Source organism: Oryctolagus cuniculus, chromosome 4 (assembly GCF_051225735.1).
Source record: "Oryctolagus cuniculus isolate XC-2025 breed Fujian yellow rabbit chromosome 4, ASM5122573v1, whole genome shotgun sequence".
Taxonomy (NCBI): domain Eukaryota; kingdom Metazoa; phylum Chordata; class Mammalia; order Lagomorpha; family Leporidae; genus Oryctolagus; species Oryctolagus cuniculus.
This window is the reverse complement of record NC_142870.1, coordinates 142,158,135-142,170,717: the sequence shown is the minus strand read 5'-3', so window position 1 is coordinate 142,170,717 and position 12,583 is coordinate 142,158,135. Positions and strand designations below refer to the sequence as shown.

Sequence of the window (12,583 nt, the reverse complement as noted above, 5' to 3'; positions counted from 1 at the left end):
TGGGCTTCCTGCCCTCCTGAGTCACTGGAAGGGAGGCTCAGCCAAAGGCCTGACCAGTGCTCTGAGCATTCGTTGGTTGTCCCCAAATAGTTAGAGCCCTCTCCCTGCGGCCATCCACCCCAGCCTCTGTTCGGGGAGGTGAGGAGGAGGACAAGACGGTCCAGTAAGAGATAGGTGGGCAAAGGGATGCAGAATGAAGTGGCAGACTCATTGATGATGGAGAGTGAGATGTGAACGCACCAGGGCGTCCTGACTGGGTTTGCTTCATTCCCCAGCCCTACAGAAGAGCACTGGGGGTCCACGACCAATTCCTGGAAACCCAAAGAACCACCAAGGCCACGAAGGACAGCCAGCAAGGACAAGGGAGTGATCCTGGGCTGGAGGCATGGAGGGAGGTGAGGAGAGGGCCAAGGGTCCTGGGTGGAGGGAGTTCGGGGACGTCCAGGCCTTCCCATGAAGACAGGGAGGGAATTGTGCCTTTCCACTCCTTAGTTGGCCGGCTGACTCCATGGGACTGTGGTGGAGCTCAGGAAACAGCCTGCAAGGGGCCACCCATGGGTCAAGCCCCTTGCCCAGGGTCTCAGTTGTCAGGGGTTGGGGTGCACAGAACTTAACCGGTGGCCGTGGTGTTGGAGCAGAGAACCCTGGGACAGACCTGGGTGTCCCAGCCTCAGCTCTGTGCTAGGTCTCCCATACCGGCAAAGTCACTTGGCTCAGGGGACAGGTGGCCCTTCTGTCTGCGGCTGACATGGACATCTGCCCTTGTCGGATCACCTGGGCACTGACACTGTGTCCCTGCGCTCCTCTCCAAGGTGCCTCTTAGCTTGAAGCCTTAGAGAACCATCCCTTTTCCTGTGTTCAAATCTGTCTCTGCACAGCGACCAGTGCAAGCTCCAGGCTGTCACTGCGCCAGCTGTGAGGGCAGCGTCTGGAAGGACGCGTGTGGCCCAGCCATGCTGCTGCCCCGTGCCCACGTGTCGGGCAGTGAGAGGGCCCACCCAGAGGCCACTGGGGCTGAGGGGCACGCGGTTCCCAGGGGACCCTCTGCTAGGATGGAAGCCTGAGTATTGAAACATGCAAATAACACACCAAGCCAGAACCCGAGCATCTTCAGCCCACCTGGGGTTGGGGGAGAGGGGGCCTGGGCCTTTCTTTCTTTGCAGAAAATGGTTGTGCAGTGAGGGTCAGCTACCTTCCATGCCACAGCCACTGAACTGTCCCTGTGGATCAGGACATGGACTTCAAAGGAAGGCTTCTTTTTCTCCCTTTTCTTCACCTCTTTCTTCCCTCCCTCCCTCCCTCCCTTCCCTCTCTCCTTCCTTCCTTCCTTCTTCCCTCTCCACCCCAACAGCTCTCTTAACTGTTTTATTGTGGGCAATTTTACCCCTATGTAGACACAGAGAAACTCTTCATTGTACCACCACAGCTTCATTCCCCAAACCCAACCATTATGAACTCACGGCCCATCTGGCCTCATCCACATTCAGCCCCCTCAGTTTTCAGAATTAGCGTGAGGCAAGTACAGACGTGATATCATTTCATCTGGAAGCATTTCAAGAAGTGCTGCTGAAAGATAAGGATTCATGATTTCTAAAGGCTAAAGCCATGCCAAGTTCTTGCCTTACACTGGTGGGGGTCAGAGATGGTGTCACGGGCTGAGGGCGGGGTGCTGGCCGGACTGCGCTCCCTCTGCCAGGCTGCCCCACCCCCAGGCTCAGGGCCACACCACTCTGCCCACGACTTCTTTCCTCACTTCCCTTTCCATGACTGCTGTCTACTGTGTAAGGACCCCCATGTGATCGGCTTGTGCCCACCCAGATGAGCCAGGAGAATCTTCCCATCTAAATGGATCTTCTCCGCCCCCCTCTTTTAAAAAGATCTTTCAAAAGATTGATATATTTGAAAGAAAGTGACAGAGAGAGAGGGACACACATACACACACACACACACACAGGGAGAGAGAGAGAGAGAGAGAGAGAGAATCTTCCATCTGCTGCTTTGCTCCACAAGTGCCCCCAACAGCCAGGAGTCAGAAACTCCATGTGTGTCTCCCACATAGGAGGCAGGGACTCCGATACTTGGGCCATCACTGCTGCCTCCCAGGGGGTGCATCAGCAGGAAACTGGAATCAGAAGCAGAGTCAGGACTTGAACCCAGGCACCCAACATGGGATGTGGGCATCCCAAGAAGTGGCTTAAGCTGCCATAGCACAACAGCCACCCCTCGATCTCTAACCTAATCATATCTGCAGTCGCATGGGCGTTTGGGGAGGGCCGTTATTCTGCCTACCCCATTAAGGAACAAGAAAAATCTCATTCTATTAATAAAATTATGCCAATCAATACAAGCAATATGTTCTCAAGATCGATTAATAACTAATGTGTGGTGTAAATTCTTTCTCCCTCAACTACAACTTGGCTGGTAAAGAGCAGATCACAATTCTTCTATGCTTTGCTTCTCTTGTGTTACCCAGAAAGCTGGACTATTACTATTACTATTGTTATTATTATTCCTTTTGTACCAAACGGGACGGGGGTAGCGATGTCGGCCTGGGAAGCTCTGACCTGACGTGGACTTTTCGCTCTCTGGCCTGGTGCCTGTTTAAGGGCTCCTCCATCTCTTGGAGCCCTCGTGTGGGTCCCCAAGATGACCTTGCAGAGAACACGCACCTGTGTAACGGCACTGGTCCAGGCCTCTTCTCTGCATGACTGCCTTTGAGAAGGACTCGCCTTGTGGAGACATCATTATCTCAACTAAGAAACAGTCCTCTTCGTCCCTCATCATCCTCCAAGTGCTCCGTTCGCTGATGTTCTCAGTTTGTTTGAGTTGGGATCAAAGAGGCTTAATGCATTACCATGGGCTGATGCTCTCATGACAAAATATAAACAGAAAGCTAAACAAGCCTTCTTCGGTGAATGGCAGCACACCTCGTGCTCTTTCAGACTTCCTGGTGGGCCCCCGCGGCTGCACCACAGTAGCCCGCAGGAGGCTTCCTGCTTCCCTTCGCAGCCGCTCCCCTGTGTGGATGCAGCAGCATCTACCACACCTGAGCCCTCCTGACGGCCACCCCCCTTGCATGGTGCTGCAGCAAAAGGGTTGCGTCTTTCCATGTTTTGGCCAGAGGTGTCCTTGGGATGGATTCCGTGGAGTGGGATTGCTGTGTCACAGAACAGATGCTTGGTGTGCTTTTTCTAGTGACTGCTGAACTCCCTTCCACACCACTGGCTCGCTTCACCGTCCTACCAGGCTGTGTGCAAGGGCCTGTTTCCTCACAGCCTTGCCAACGGATCAGCGTCAAACTCTTGGGTTTTCCTATGTGAAAAAGGGCATCCCCGGGTGGTTTGGGTTTGCACTTGGGGGAGGTTTTGATACCAAGAAGTGAGCCTGTCTGGTCTTGGTTAGCCGGGATTGTATGTGTGGGATACAGCAGTTGAGCAAGCTTACAACATCTGGGTTTGTTTTCTTACATTGTGTTTATAAATTCTACTGGGAGTCCTTATTCCTGTGCATGTCTGCTTGGTGTGACATGCCCCCAGGAGGGCCGTGCCCCCCGCTCCAGGTTCTGGGGCAAGCAGAGTCTTCCAGAATCTGGGAAGATGCACCCAAGGGCAGCCCCACCTGTTCGCCATCTTGGTAAGCTCCCCACCGAGTCATGCCAGGGCCCCAGTTTTAGGGAGAGGGTCATTTTTCATGTGCTTTGCTGTTACTCATTCACAAGATGGTGTGGCAGGCACCCCTGGTCGCCACCTGATGGCTGGGGCACTTTGGGAAGGGTGCTACAGCAGGTGGGAGTTGCTAAGGGCCCCATCCATAGTGAGTACACCATGATTAAGTGGGCAGATCCGGGTCACACAACAAGGCAACTGCTGGTGGTGGTGCAGGAGACTTTGTGAGGGGCAGAGTACCTTCTACTGCCTCTACACCAGTCCACCCCCCGTCTAACTTCCTCTGGCAATGTTCTCTGAGTCCCAGCTTTCGGATCCTGCAGCACTGCAGACAGCCATTTGCAAGGAAAATGCCTCCTAGAAAATGAAGTCTGGGTCCCTGGGGGCAGGCAGAGAAGTGGGGTAGGGTGAGGGGTTTCCCACTGGCGGGAGGAAGCTCCCACATGGTGTGTGCCAAGGCTGCGTGGGGGAGCACCTGGCTCATAACCATTGGGCACACCCTGGAGTGGAGACCTTATTGGGAAGAGGCCCACAACCCAGATAATGGGACAAGGAGGATTTTGGCGGAGTTATGGATGCCTAGCGGGAGGGTTCCCCAGGGCACGGGTTCAACCAAGAGACAGCATCTCGCGCAGTGGCACGGCTGGTGGGAAATCTACAGCCCTGAGATTCAGTCTTCAGGAGGTCACTTTATCCTGTGAGAGAGAGGGAAGATGCAGAGACTGGAGATTGTCCCAATTCTGGGACTCACCATGACATGACAGGGCAGCGGGAACGTTGTGGGGTCAGAAACCACGACTGATGTGGTAGAGAGTAAAACAGAAATTCTAAACTGCTTATTAATTTATTAAAAAGAACAATGAGCTTATTTTTTGAGAAAAGCATTTTATTTTACAAAAAATAGTGGAGTGGCCTTGCTTTACAATTTAAAAAATAAAATCAATAGATTGATTGATTGATTTGAGAGTCAGAGAGAGAGGGAAAGGCAGAGGTCTTCCATCTGCTGGTTCACTCCCCAGATGGCGGAAATGGCCAGGGCTGGGCCAGGCTGGAGTCAGGAGCCAGGAGCTTCATCTGGGTCTCCCGTGTGGATGGCAGGGACCCAATTACTTGGGCCATCTGCTGGTGCTTTCCCCAGGCTATTAGCACAGAGCGGGATTGGAAAGGGAGCAGCTGGGACAAAAACTGGGCCCTGTGCCCCTGTGGGATGCCAGTGTTGCACACCAGGCCACAATGCTTGTTCTGAATTTTTAAGAATCTCAATATTTGCTTAATAGCAAGATACCAGAATTCTCTTATATGTGTCTGTATTCAACCTGTTACATACAAAGGTACTTCAAAAATTTGTGGGTAGGTGGAATTGAGAGATGCTTGTATTGTTGCAAACACTTTGACTCGTGTGTATTTGTTATAATATGTATTTTCCATAAATTATTGAGGACCTCCCCCTTGTATGCATGAATTTCAAATAACTTAGCACCACAATAAACATATTTTAATTCCATTTTCTAAAAACTTTTTGAAGTACCTTTGTATGTGTGTGTTGGTTTGATTGAAGTATATGGAATAAATCCAATGTAATACAGACAATTCACAAAAAAGAAGCCATGATTGAAAGAATTTTAAAGTGAGATGTCAATGATAATTAGGTTAACCAAGAGTGACAGAAAGGTGAGAAAAGCATCGATATATCTATCTATCACTATATATTATAATATAATGCATAATACAAGTATATATTACTATATAATATACATGATATATAAATACATAAATACATTATATACTATAATAAATAATGCAACATACTACACATATAAATATAATTTATAATATTATAACATATAATATATAATACATAATGCATATGCTATATATTATATCATATATAGCACTATGTTATATATTTATATAATTATATAAATACAATATATATCATATATTTTATATACAGCATATAATATACAGTATAGTATATAAAATACATGTATATTGTACATTATATAATATATTATAAAATATATAATCACATAATATATCATATTTATAATATATAAAACACATATTATAGACTATATACGTAATATTACAATATTTATCATTATATAATTATAAATACACAACATATTTTATATAAAATATAAATATAATTATATAATTGCATGTACCATATATTTATATAATCATATAAAATATATGATATATATTTATAATTATATAAATATAATTATATTATAAACTTTTAAAACATATAATCATATAATATGCATATTCTACAATACAATATATTATACAATACACATTCTATAATATATAATATATAACATGAATTTTATATATGATATGTGTATATTATATAATGTGTTATATACAATATATAATACATTATATAACACATCTATATAATGCATATAATACATTATGACATATTTATATAATGCAATATAATGCATCCAATAATATATCATACATTATATAATATGTATCATATAATATATAAAATATATAATATACAATACATGATATAACATATTGTATAATGCATGTATCACATATGCTTGTATAAAATCTATTATATAATATATTATATACTATAGAATATATAATATGATATATAATAGATATAATAGATAATATATAGCATGATATATATTACATAATGTATACATTATATACTATATACAGTACAATATATATTACACATTACATAATGTATTCTATAATAATAGCTCTATATCTATGATAATAGATCTATATAATATTTAATATATATAATATAATATATTATGTAATGCATTAGTATATAACATATTAGTACATAATACAATAGTATATAATATGTATTATATAATCATGCATATTATATAATATGTGTAATACATATATGTCTAATAATACATATTATATAACATGTATGTGTTTATATATGTATGTGTAAACATATATGTGTATATGTATATGTATATATGCATATATACATATACACATAATAAGCATTACATTTTATGTAATACATATATATTATATATAATTTATATCATAGTCTATTAATATATCATATAACTATACATCATATCATATAGTATATTATATGTTACATACAATGTATAATTGTACAATTTATATATCATATATCATATATTATTACATATGTTACATATAATATATAACAATGCACTATATCATAGTTCATATATAATATATAAATATAATGTACATATGCTATATTAGATATATTACATCTATCATATTGTATATAAAATATAATATATAATAAATAATGTGTATATAACACATATGATACTATATAAAATAGGATGTGCTATATGTTGTCTAATATATAACACAAAAATAATACATGCTGTATGTAGTATATAACATATATATGATATCTAACTCATATATAAACTGTATTATATATTATACATAGATTCGCATATATATGCATATACATTGTATAATCTATGCATAATACACATATATTATACAGGCATCACTATAGTTTATATATTATAATATATAATTATATGGTATGTTATAGCATATATCATATATTATAAATAGCATCATATATAACATTATCATGCTATATTATAGCACAGATCATATATTATTAATAGCATCATAATCACATTTAACATGCAGAATATATAGCATATTACACAGCTTACATTATATTATATGCTATATATCACATATATATCATATTATATGTATTATAATATATGTATATTGTATGGTATTATTATAATTATACAATCTATAATATATTATAGATAATATATTATATCATATATAATATGCATTGTATTATATTGTAATATATAATGTAATATATATTGTATTATATTGATATGTAACATGATATATAATATATGATATGCAATAATGCATATTTATTATCTGATATATGTTATATAATATATAATTATATAATTATCTAATATATCAGATATTATATAATATAGTATATATCATTATATGATATACTAGAATTATATATTACTATGTATTATACTATGTAATGCATTTATTATAATGTATTGTATATAATATAATGCTATATATCAATGTTATATACATTATGTATATATATACATAATATATATACATAATATACATATACACATACATAATATATAATACATAATATATGTATACATATATATGTATACATATGTATATATATACATATATATTTTGCCTACTGGTGGCCAGCAGTTTCTCTTCCCTGGGCCAAGGTGGAAGGTGGGGCAGGCTAGCAGAGAAGCAGGCTTCTCCGGGCTGCCAGGGGCAGCCCCTGCTGAGTGGAGATAAAAGATGTGTACAAGCAGACTCCTGACCCACAAGGCTGCTTGCTTTGTTTTCCATAGGCCCATTCATTGGGTCAGTGGCTGGGCAGTAGGGCTGATGTTTTCTGGTCACTTAACTTGAGCAGTGTTTCTCAAGTACATGGTGTTCTGGGGCCTTGAGAGTTTGAGATTTATAAACCTCAGAAGGCTTATAAGTTATGTATTTTCATTTTGATGCTATTCCCAAATACACTTTGGCCAATAATACATTTGAAAGCCATTATACCTATTCACAGCTTCCCCCACCTCCTGCCTTTTAAAGGAGATCCCAGTTTTGTCAATTTTAACCCACATCCTTTTATTTTTTAGATTTTATTTATTTGAAAGTTGTATATAGAGAGGAAGAGACTGACAGAGCTCTTCCATCTGTTGGTTCACTGCAATGGCTGTGAACCAATGGTTGGTGACAGCAATGGCTGGGGCTGGGCCAGTCCAAAGCCAGGAGCATCACATGGGGCTCCCATGTGGTTGCAGGGGCCCAAGCACTTGGGCCATCTTTCACTGCTTTTTCCAGGTCATTAGAAGGGATCTGGATGGGAAGTGGAATAGCTGGGACTCGAACCAGCAGCCATATGGAATGCCACGTCACAGGGAAGCAGCTTTACCTGCTGCGCCACAACGCTGGCCCCACCCCGCATCTTCCCATGGAGCTAATCAGGGGTGCAGGTTAAGGATTGTGAGTCTGACCAGGGCGACAGAGAGCAGGCGGCTTCCCAGGGAAGAAGAGGGAGGCAGAAATGGGTGAAACACAGGAGGGCTGGGTGAGGCCACAAGTCCTTGCACAGAGTTGGGGCTTTGCAGAATTGTTGTGACCCTACAGGGGGAATTTGTGCAGATGGCAGGATTCTGGGTAAGACAGAACTCCGTGGGGCCTTCTTTTTCGGGAAAGAATGGGATTTTGAGTGGTTTTATCACTCACTTGAGATCCATGGGTGGAAGGCAGGACTGAATCCGCATCTGGTTCTCTCTGACTGCACAGCCCAAGGCCTTCACCACCTGTGGTCTCCTGGGAGATGAGGCAAAGCTCTGTGGGCATCTTGGCCTGGCGCATCTGATCAATCAGCCCACCGAAAGGGATCCCAGAGAGGAAAGAGATTCCCCAGGTCGTCATCAATATGCAAGCGGAGCTTGAATCCCCATGTGCAAGGAAAGCACAAGGCATCTATTCTGAGCAGAAAAGTCCACGCGCTGTTAAAGATTAATGCGCCTTAGTGAGGCTCCAACCAGACTTAAGAGCAAATCTTGCTGCAGCCATGTTTTCGCGTTTGGAGGGCAGAATCATACAATGAAGAGATGAAAGGGAAGCGGCTGGTCAAACACATTGATTTCCAGGAAGCACATGACCTGGTCCAAACCTCTCCTGTGCGTGAATACAGGTCAGAGCCATGCTGACCTTGGCCTTGGAAAGGCAGACCAAGACCACCTGTCTGGGGCTAGGCTCAAGGCCTCCATCTATGTCCTGTCTCCTGAGAGGCAGAGGAGGCTGAACAGGCTTTTTAGGCAGCTTGCGTAGGGTCTGCACATCCAACAAGATAGGCAATAGGCCAGGAGCTCCCTGGGCCAGCAACAGAAGGTGCAGCCCAAACGGCAACACACTCTTTGTGAAGGCCGTATGCACCTGTCACTGTCCTCGCCACTCCACCTGGCCCACAGCCTCAGGATCCGTAGGGCGTAGTGGGAAGCGCGTAGCTGGAGCATAGTCAGGCTGGTTCTGAACACCAGGTCCGCCGTTCCCTGGCCGTGTGAGCTCGGCTAAGTCACTTAACGCCTCTGAGCAAGGTAGCTTCTGAGGAGTGGGGCACACACACATCCGCCATGAACCCCAGCGTCCTGCTCATCCTGGTCATCGGGCCCCAGGGTCCCGTCCCAGCACTCCGTCTGCTCCCTTCGCCCACCAACCTGCACTGGCTGATCTGTCTTCTGTGTCCTCAACAGCCAAGTCTTCCTCCTACAGATCCCTCTGCCCGAATACTCTCCCTCTTCTCCTTCCTCTCCACCCATCGAAGTCCTCGTGTTCCATTTCTCCACAATCTCTGAACTCCCCAGCCAGGCTGTGCTGCCGCCTCAGGTGCACTGTGCACACTCCGCCACACCTCCACCAGCTTCTTCAATAAGACTGTCGATGCTGCATAGCCAGTGAGGGCAGCCTAGACTCCTTTAGGGGCTGGCTCCACAGTGCTGTGAGCTCAGTGGCCACTCACTGCAAGATGGTCGGGGAGGGGAGTATGTTGAAGCTGGGAGCTTACGGATGCAATCGACAAACCTTGAGTGCTTCCAGGTGCCTGGAGCAGGGCTGGGCATTGAGGACGCTGCTGAGAGTAAGACCCGACCCGAAGGATATCAAAGCTCAGGAAGAGGCAGCAGCCTAACAAGCAGAGAGAGGATTGTACAAGGTGCCTCAGGGTCAAGACAGTGGCTGGACCTAGGAACAAAGTTTGGAAGTTTGGGTGGGCATTTGCCTGAGGATGGAGGGGTGCTCCCAGGAGGGAAGTGCACATGCAAGAGCTCAGAAGCTGGCATAGGGGCCAGCATTGTGGTGCAGTGGGCTGAGCCTCTGCCTGGGCACCAGTTCGAGTCCCGGCTGCTCCACTTCCGACCCAGCTCCCTGCTAATGCATCTGGGAAAGCAGTAGAAGACAGAAGGGCCAAGCACTTGAGCCCCTGCACCCACATGGGAAGCTCGGAAGAAGCTCCTGGCTCTGGGCTTTGGATCAGCCCAGCTCTGGCCATTGTGGCCATTTGGGGAGTGAGTCAGTGGATGGAAGATCTCTCTGTCTGTAACTCTGCCTCTCAGATAAATAAATAAATATTTTAAAAAAGATGGCTTTCCAGGTTCATGTGTCTGCAACACCATTGTTCGAAAAAGAAAAATAAAAAATAAAAAAAGAAGAGGCTGACATATTCAGGGCAAGTGGAATAATCACCCGATGTGACTCAGCCTGATCCATGGCATGGGACCGTGGGACTAGGAGATGCTATCGGAGAGACAGTGGGGCCAGCATGGAGAAGCCCTGGCCACTTGAGCGTCAGCCTGCAGGACACGGGAAGCCACTAAAAACTGATCCCTGCAGGAGTGCAGCTGCCATCGGGGAAGGAGGAAAGGAGAGAAACGCGTCCCGGGCCACATGTGTGAGCTTCTGTGGCAAGTCAGCTGGCCTGGAAGGGAAAAGCCAGATGTGGCGTGCAGCAGGGGGCACGCTGCAGGGCCTGCACGACAGCAGGTTCAGGGGTTTTGCTGCTGTGCCACCATGCTCCTGGCCATAGCGATGAGAGCAGGATGTGAAAGTCAAGTTCTCGGCCGCTCCTGGTGCTGCTTGTGTGCGCGTTCGGTGCGGACCTGGTACCTCTTTTGTGAAGCGGCAGCTGAGGAGACTCCGGCGCTCGCCATGGCCGATGAAAAGCCCAAGGAAGGAGTCAAGACTGAGAACAACGATCATATTAATTTGAAGGTGGCAGGGCAGGATGGTTCTGTGGTGCAGTTTAAGATTAAGAGGCATACACTACTTAGTAAACTAATGAAAGCGTATTGTGAACGACAGGGTTTGTCAATGAGGCAGATCAGATTCTGATTTGACGGGCAGCCAATCAATGAATCAGACACATCTGCACAGTTGGAAATGGAGGACGAAGATACGATTGATGTGTTCCAGCAGCAGACGGGCGGTGTCTACTGAAAAGGGAACCCGCTGCTTTACTCCAGAACTCTGTCCTTCAGACCAAGAACACATTCTCAGCCAGAAAACTGCGACTGGGTTCCACCACACCCTGACTACTGCAGCATAGTCTCTATTCTTTCATTTCCCCTCCCCATTCCTTTATTGTACATAAAGTAACTGGTGTATGTGCACAAGCATATTGCATTTTTTCTTTTCTTTCTCTCCTTTTTTTTTTAAACTAAATGGCCAATGGTATGTTTTGATTGACATCAAATGGAGATGGAATGGGGAAAAATCCTGGTTCTGTGAAAATACCCCCTTTCTCCATGAGTGGCATGCTCATTCAGCTCTTATCTTTATATTCCAGTAAGTTATTTTGCTCTCACTGTTTTAACAAAAAAACCCAACAACATAAAAATCCTTGCATACCTTGTTTGATTGGAGAATTTTAATGTTTTTCATTTATCATTGTAAAACCAAGGACAATTTTATAACTTTTTTGTACGTAGCTGTTACATGTAGGGCAATCTGTCTTTAAGTAGGGGTAAATTACTCTTAAAAAATGAATCCTAGATAGTTTTCCCTTCAAGTCAAGCATCTTGTTGTTTAAATAAACTTCTTGTTTAAAATGAAAAAAAAAAAAAAGAAAAGAAAGTCAAGTTCGCACCCATCTATCACCCATGCAAACAACCTCCTTCCTCTCCCCCTCTGACACACCCTCATTGGCTGGATCCACCCACCCGGGCATTCACCCCCTACCGACTCACGTATGGTTGGGGAGGGGAACCTGTTTCCTGCCAAGGGCCTTTTGAATATTTGTAATGTCATACATGGGCCACACAAGATTACTCACTTAAAAATTAGTCTGCTGTAGATTTATTGAAGTTCAAGTTCCCACCTGCGGATGCCTT

The 12,583-nt window shown here is 43.9% G+C and overlaps 1 pseudogene across 1 annotated transcript; it reads left to right on the top strand.

Annotated features, from left to right (window-relative positions):
* The first annotated feature begins 11,286 nt into the window (after nt 1–11,286).
* Nucleotides 11,287–12,326, top strand: LOC100348841 (small ubiquitin-related modifier 2 pseudogene; annotated as a pseudogene). Its single transcript, XR_016232775.1, has one exon. The product of XR_016232775.1 is annotated as a small ubiquitin-related modifier 2 pseudogene (transcript).
* The last annotated feature ends 257 nt before the right edge of the window (nt 12,327–12,583 follow it).